The following is an 8,641-nucleotide window of genomic DNA, read 5'->3' as shown; positions in this document are numbered from 1 at the left end:
GGAGGAAAAGAGGAGGAGAGCGGGGAGGGGGGGTCCGGGGGGGGGCACGGGAGGAGTGGCTGCATGGTCCTTTGTTGCTGGCTGAGGCTAAACCACAACATAAGACTTCCCTCTAAATTGGAATAAATATTTCAAATATCTTTGAGAAGGCAAAATCTGTCTCTCTGTAACTTAGCTATATAACATTTCTCCCATATTTTAATGTTCCTAAGGGGACATATCTTACATAAGACTTGTTGATATCATTCTTAAACCCAAACGCATTCATATATTCAAACTTAGCTAATTTTCTTGTTTGGCCTCTAACTATTTTTTAGCAGAGTTGGCAGTGGTAGGTAGACCTATTATGCTAATTCTATAGTAAAAAGTCCAATTAACTTTCCTACCCTTATTTAGGTTCAAGATCTAGGTTCACTTAGATAAAAGACTTCATAGTAAAACAATCACTGAAGCTGTCAGGGAGCTTTTCAAGCATCTATTTAGGTCCTATATTAATAGTTCATGTTCTTTAATCTGGTTCTAATTTGGCAGACTAGCACCATTTGAAGTGACAGTGTAGTAACTAACTGGGAAAATAAAAGAGTAGATAGAGTAGTATCACTGAACAGCAAGTGTGCTAGATAATGTTCAATGTTTAAACTAGAGTAACTATTTTGAAGTTAATAGTGAACAAACGATGAATGGAGATACGTATTATGACAGGGGAAGGTAGAAAAAAACGTAACAGCATGGACTGCCCCCTTGCTGAGAATATGCATGTGGCACAAACAACAAGCACCAACCAAACCAAAGCTTCTCATGCTCTGTGATGTTGGTATGCTTTGCCTTTCTTGTGGATGCTTCCTTATGCTGTGGATTGTTCTGGATCACAGGGTCAAATGCACTAATGGCTTGCCTTGGAAATATGGTTGAACAGCTGAGGAATTAAGAGTCAGTCACATACTGGCAGTCAAACCCCTTTGACCTGTAGCTCTACGGCACATCAGAAATACCACAATTTTACTAATCTCACTAATAACACAGGGAAATACACACCACACACACTGGAGGGCAACTGTTAGGCAAAAACTAATCTGCATGAAATTGTAGGAGTTTTTCCATAGCACCAGTGTGAAAAGAAACATTTTAGCATGTTTGTCATATGTTGCTGATGTTAAATGTCTAGAAAAAATGTTTGGTGGAATCTGCCCAATTACTGCGATGAAAACATCTTATACAGGTGTGTTGGTTTTAATTAAGCTGTAGAGGGTTCTGATGGGAAGTTGCCTCCTTCTTTGCTGGAGTATTTTCCATCTTTCTGTGCAGACACCGGGACATAAGGTCTCTAGCCTGCTACAGGGTTACTGCTTCAGAAATGGGGAGAAAAGCTTCCCAAATGTGCTGCTGCATCCCGTCCACAGAGCATGCAGAAAGGTCTGGCTAGTATTTAAAACCAGGAGCAAAAGCACATTTCAAAATAATGAATCCTTTTGTACAGCAAAGTACCTATCTATATCCAACAAATCCTCCTAAAAAATGCTTCTAACAAGATAATCTACAGGCCTGCCAGCTTGTAGCCAGTGAGCAAAAATGCCTATTATAAAACTCTGCTCTGTACTGAGAAAATTGGGAAAAGAATAACTTTCAGACAATAGCACATCTGGTATATAACATGGTTCATAAAATCCATTTTCAGACAATGCAACAATAGCAAAACATGAACTGGCTTTTGGCCTAGTGGTCAGCCCTGCCTTTGCCTGACCTAAACATTCACTAATCAAGAAAAGCTGATCCCTACTCTGCCCCATTTTCCCCAGTGCTACCCAGATGGTAAATCACTCATTTAACAGAAATAAAATGTGAAATTTATCATAGTCTCCTGGCCTCCAAGCTTTTAGGATTCCCCCATTTGATTTCCACATTCTTTCCAGAAGACTGGAATTTTACTTCTGCATTTTCGTGATGTCTTTTTAGTGAAAATTTGACATCCACATACAGTTGTTCAGTGCCATGAGAGCTAGATCTCATTGCAGAGATACCTGGGCTACAACAGGGTATGAAAACCCCAATTCCTGTTTGTACCAGTCTCTGCATCATTCAGTATGTTTCCCCTTGTGGGTCTTTTTACACAGACTCATGCTTAGCACAAAATTTGACAATGTATTGTTGCCCTACTCACATCTCTAAATCACTCTGTGTTCAGGAAATTTGTCTCTTGATTCTATTTAATCTGAGTCAGCAACTGAATTATGTTTGTTCAATTTGTTTCCAGCAAGGATGACTTGTTGGGTTAATATTTTTTTAGCCGTTGTTTTGAACAAGGTTTGCATAGAGGGCAGAAAGACAACAAGATCTTTTTGTTGCAAGAACATTAACGATCATAATAAATTACATCAGCCACATTTGGGTGATTTCTGCATATAAATTGTAAAATTGGTCTTTAAAATAACTTCAGAGCAGGAATGTATTTGTTCACATTAACAATGTCCTAAAGTTACAGAAAATGAACGGAGACCTGTATCAGCTCCTTCTACACCAAACTGAATGTTCTGCCTCTGATGTGCAGCCTGTTGTTCCTGCTGGTAGTTTGCTGTGGATGGGTATGGGAGGATGTTTGGAGTGTGGAAATGTTATTACAAAGGCAAGTCAGGGCTCCCAAAGCCTGTGGTGTTTGGGGGGGTTTCTTGTGTTTATCACAATGGCTGCACTTGTGCCTCCTGTCAATGGTCCTGCCAGGACAGTACAGCTCTGGGCCTTGCGTCATGCTGCCTGTGAGCCTGCAGACTTATTTTTCCTGCCTTGCCAACGTGTCCTATGAACTGACAACAGCTATTTCATTGAGGTCAGCTGAAGGCTTAATCTGTACAAAGGGCTTCCTCCCACATGCAGAGGCAGAAAGCAATGAGTTCCTCAAAAACTGCTTCTTCAGCTCCGAGCATAGTTTCTCTTCTTCCATAACAATGTGAAGCTACACTCATCACCAGAACAGGCCTCCAGAGAAGCAGCCTGTGTCACCTGAAAGCCACTTCCATCCCATCTCAGGTGGAAGCCTGTGTTTTCTGGGCTTCTAAGCTTTGGGGTCTGATTGATCCCCCAGATAAGGCCAGGGAACGCATGGGGCTTCAGCTTTGGTGGTACAGTTCTGCTCTGCAGTGCCACACCCCATGCTGAGCTGAGTCCCTCACCACTTTCACATCGTCTTCAGCTTTCTTCTCACTGCAAGTTCCTACCAAGTGACTTCAGCCTGGCAGGAAATGCTTCATCTTCTTCCCCTCAGCCTGCCATTGCAGCGGGTAGGGGTCTTGCTGGGTTTTGATGTACAGCAGGTGCAGGAGTAAGGAGCTGAGACCTCCTGCCCTGGGGAGGAGGGATGTCTCAGAGTGGCTGGTCACAGCATCTCCTTATTGCCGTGGTGGGAATCACAGAATCACAGAGCCACAGACTGACTGAGGTTGGCAGGGACTTCTGGAGGTCATCTGGTCCAAGCCCCCTGCTCCAGCAGGGCCACCAAGACCCAGTTGCCCAGGTGAGATATGAGAATGAGCTGGAATTAATTGGTGCAAGTGTTTATATTAGACAGGGTCTGCAAACTCTCTGCAATGAAAGGCAGCTAATGACTCCCAGACCAGTGTTAACCATCTTGCAGACAGCAATTATATGTGGTTTCTCACTTCCCCATCATATGGGAACTGACGTGGTAAGTTTGCAAACAATAAGCTCTTGCCACTCAAAGGAAAGGACTGGTCTTGTTTTCTCCTGTTCTAGGGCTGCTTGCCAGTACCTCCTATCTAAAATGATTACAGTAGGGCTGAGTTTAAACCATGGGGTTTACTCTGCTAAAACTGTTGATTTTAGCTTTTCTAATTTAGATCTTACCGAAGCTACTTAGAATGCAATTGTAACTGCTTGAAGTCAAGCGCCAAATCCAACAGCTTATTTAAAGAATCTAAAATAATTTCTAGACATTTTTATGTCTAAAATTTAATCTGTGTTTTGGAGAGAAAATTTTTACAGAGAGCTTTAGATTAACTCTTCAGGCCTGAAAATAATTTGCTTAAATGGAAACAGACAGCTTTCAGATCACTGTATGGAAACAAGTCTGTATGTAGTTTCTGAAAGGTACTTACAATAATTTGAACTAAAAGACTTTTAGTGACTTTTAAGAATTAGTATGGCGAGTGTAGATGTCCCAAGGTGGCAGTGTTCGGCAGCCTTTCAGTTGTTTTCTGTTGGCCAAGAAAACTCTCTGTCCTGGGCAGATAGGCAGTGGAACAGAATGCGTTTTATTATGCAAGACTCTGGATCAGCATTTCACATACCAGCTTTTGCCAGTAACGAAAACCAAAATGAGTAAGTGCAATTACTTAGGGGGTCTCATGGCACAAAATAGATGACAAGCTTAAATGTGTAACTTTTTTTCCTTTTATGAGGCCAAAGAAAATCAGACTGAACTTCAGGTACGAGATCTACACATCTACTCCAGCATCCCTTAAGGAGAGTTTTAAATGGTATTCCCCTGCAGTGCTGACACAGTGTTAAGGAACTAGTCTATACACCTTATTCTGTGTGATTCACACTTTGCTGTCTCCTCCTGGAAAAATCAGTATCTTGTGCACACCAGCTTGGGACCCAAGAATTCCCCTCTCAAACCCAAGGGAGAATGAAGCCCACTGCTTTGGATAGCCCCAATAGGCTCAGCTGCCTAAACTTGCTTCTGTGCCACCTCATCCTGATCCGAGGGATCTTTCCCCTTGCATCACCACCACTGAGCCTGACTGCAACTAGGGACCTGTGTCCAGTTTGGGGTCCCAGAGCAGGGCACCCATTGGCTCCATGGAAAAAGTTTAGCAGATGCCACAGAGATGAGGAAGGTGCTGGAGCACAGCACATCTGGAAAGAGGCAGAGAGAAAGACCTTTGTTCGATATGGAGACAAGAAGGGAAAGGACTCTTTCGGATGTCTTCAACTTCCTTGGGGTGGGGGAACAGAAAGGAAAGAGCCAGACTCTTCTCAGAGATGCAGAGGAAAAGCACCAAAGACGCTTGCCAGAGACCAAATAAGCCCTTTCTTCCCAAGGAGAACGCTTGACCCAGGAAGAGAGACCTAGAGAAGCCATGGGATCTCTGCTCCTGTGGATCTTCACAGCTCTACTGGACAAGGCCCGCACACTGATGCAGCTGGCACTCCTTTAAGCTCCATGGGTGGTGATGGGGCAAGTGGTGGATCACAGACCTCCAGAGGTCCCTTGTGAATGAAATTATTCTACAATACTATCTCACAGTTTCCTGAACATTGTTTCAGCTCTGCTCATTTTCCTGAAATATCCTCTGCAAACATGTTAGCATTCCAGAGCTAACAGGGGTAGTACTCAGTGTGCTGGCTGAATCCTCACTTTGAAGGACAAATATAGGCAAGAGGAGCAAATTTGTTGTGAGGCTTCTTTGCCCTGAAGCTGTAGTATTGGTGACAAACACCCTGGCCTCAGGTCACCAAGTATATTTCTAATGCCTGTCCTTCATCAAACCCTGAATTTATCCTGATTTCAGAAGTTAGTACTGTTTTAAAAAAGAGACTTTATATATGTCATGTTACAGCCAGGAAATAAGGTGAGATACATCCAGGTATAATGCTTTAAGAAAGCCCTACAGGAGGAAAGTCTGGGGCCTCTGTAAGTAAACCTAGATGATACCTTGGGTCCTGGAAAGGAGCAAGAAAAGTTGATGGTAGAAACTGTAGTAGCAGCACCACGTACAAGCGGGTAGAAAGGGCTAATGGTCTACCACAAGGAGAAAAGTAGCACAAGAAGATGAAGGTGTTATTTGAGAAAAAGCAGCAAGGAAAGGGACAAACCTGAGTCTAACATGGGTATAAGTTTTCAGTTTGTCAAAAAAAGGGGAATACTATCAGCTTGACCTGCTCAGAACATGAAGGTTCTTCAGAGAACCTTAGGTCTTCAGCACAGACCTAAGGGATAATGTGTTTCCCTTTTCAGATAGCTCTTCTGAGAAATACTGTGTGGTTTATATCTAGATATGGACTTTGGAATAATTGTCTATTTCCTGGGTGTCCCATGATTTGCCTTGGCTTCCTTAGTAACAAAACCTCAATGTGCATGCTGAAAAAAATGAGCTGTGATGTTTTTCTAATGAGAAGCTGAAAATACATCCTTTGTATTCTTCTGGTATCCAGCTTCACAAATGTGCCCATTGTTTCTGCTTTTCTGCCTGTTGCACTAGAAATACTGGAAAAACAGTGTTGTAGTCGCATAGCTGTACTTGGGAATCCAAGAGCCCTTATATCTCAGCTCCAAATTTCTACATGGCTGGGACAGTCTTTCTGTCTGTATTTTTGTTTTGTTATCCATTTGAAATATCTTCTTGCTTTTTTTAAAGTCTACTTAGCTTCCTTAAAGATCTGGCTGCTTCAGCTTTAACGTTAACATCTCTTGTCACTATAGTCTAAATATGATGCTGCCCTGGTCACCACAGAAATACCCTGTCACTACGAGTCTTTCATGCAGTTCTCATCATGCACAAACATTTCTCAATTTTCTTTTTTAAATCTGAACTGCAGTAAGCTAGCCCACAAATGTCTTGGCATGATCACACTATTAATCATTGTCATTGCTTTGTAGGAGCCTGTCATCTTAGTTTATCCTGTGTTTGCAGTTTGCTCCTTGATACCGAGGCTAACTTGGGAGGAGAGAAGAGAAAAAGGTGGGACAGCACCTTTCCTGCCCTCAAACTCTTGCCCACTCACAGGGCTGCAAAAGCTCGTGGAAGCCTTATGCCACTGAAATCATCTGCAGCCTGCAGATCCTCCCCCATGTGCTTGGAAATGAGGCACAGATGGAGCTGTGCTGTCAGTGGGGATTACATACTGGGGGAGAGTGGCAACGTACAAGAACTCTGTCAGTGTTTAAACCCACTCGTTGGAGGCTCATGGTGTGAGTGGGAGGAAAAGAACATGGGGAAGAGCTGTAACACTCCAGCTCTGGGCTGGGTCCTGTCCCAGTCAGGGAAGCAGAGCTTGAAAGGCTGTCTCCTGACCACCAACAGAGGAGTACCTCTGGAAACCCACAGTGGAAATGGGTTTCTTAGCACCTCTAGAAAGGCAATAAGTGGGGCTGAAAAGAAGATTTTTAATGAGGGAAAGACAGTCAGGAAAATGAATCAAACCATGTGTGTTTTCTGCCTGCACAGACTGCGAGTTACAACCCAGGGACCCAAAAGGATCAGATCAGGTCAAATGGAAGTAACTTCTGTCTTTCCTACTGTTACCTGCAGAGCTGTTTCTTCATAGCTCATATTTTCAGGACACAGCAACTCCTGCATGATGCACCACTCGAAGGCTACACATGCTACCAAATCAGGATGTGCCAAAATTCTTTGTGAGAGAATTTCTCCTCCTCAAAGGAGAATCACGCACTGTTTTGTATTTCGGAGAGTTTCAGGGTTTTCAGTGTCCCTCTGGTGTTACATATGGGGCTAATGAGGAGGAATTACTTTTGAGGCCACTTACTCAAATGTAGGTCTCTTAGCTCTTGCAGAATTTTTCTAGTTGAGCATTATATGTATTTCATTTCATTATATGGTAATTGAGCTGGTATTATTGGCCAAACAGACTATTTTAACTAAGTGCGGGATGGCTGCTCAGTATGTAAATGCTATAATGACACTGAACTCTGGAAAGAGAAAAGCACCTATACTGGAACTGTATATTGTAGCATACAACAAATATTTGAATTAACCAGTGCTACATGAGCCAAGCTGAATCCTTAAATAAATAGGCATAGACTAACCATTAGAGATTTACCTTCAGTAATCAATTCAATTCTAACCTGCAGCACTCAACAGAATTCTCTTTGCCAGAGATTTGGGCTCCACAGTGGGACCTCACCCACCTCACCCACACCTCACCAAAGTGAAAGGTCCTCCTGTATGAATCTGCTGGGGGGGCCATCTCTAAATGAGGCCAGAACAGCTGTAGTCCTGTGACTGGATTGTCCCAATATTGTCCTCAGTCCATGCAACAGCAGGCTGTAGACGAGGTAAATGTGAAGATTTGACTCTCTCTTTACATATAATGGAAATTTCATTTAAATGTCTTAAGCGTAGATTTAAGTACAAAACTTTGTATTCACAAATCTGTCTAGGTTGACATTGGTGGCTGAACCTGATTTCACAGAGTGCTGGCTAAAGGAGCCATATAATAGGTGTTAGCCCTGTTAACTGCTCACCTTCTCCAACATCTTTTACTGTCAACCTGTTTTTCCCCCAGGTTGAAAGTGAGGACTAACTCTCCAAGAAGATTTAAATGGTAATAATAAGCCAGCATTTGAGGAACAAAGCATGCAGAAAAATGTTAGGGAAAAATAACAGGGCCTGAAAGCAAGCTAGTACAATGGTTGGTACTTCAGAATTGCATGCAGCTTTATTCAAGTGGCCTAAGCAATCTTCTTTGTATTCAGAGAAACATGGCATTCTTTCATTCAAGCCAAAATCCTTAGGGAACTTAAAATGGTTTTTAAGAATGGAAGTAAGTGCTAACTTAATTTTGCTTCTCATAAAAACAAAAAAATAAAATATTAAAGACCAAAATATTTCAAAATGGACGAAAGGTATAGATTTAAGAAACCCAAACCAGATGCCTGACTTTCAGA

The sequence above is a fragment of the Vanellus vanellus genome (genome assembly GCF_965231255.1).
Source record: "Vanellus vanellus genome assembly, chromosome: Z".
NCBI lineage: Eukaryota > Metazoa > Chordata > Aves > Charadriiformes > Charadriidae > Vanellus > Vanellus vanellus.
This window is presented reverse-complemented; position numbering follows the sequence as displayed.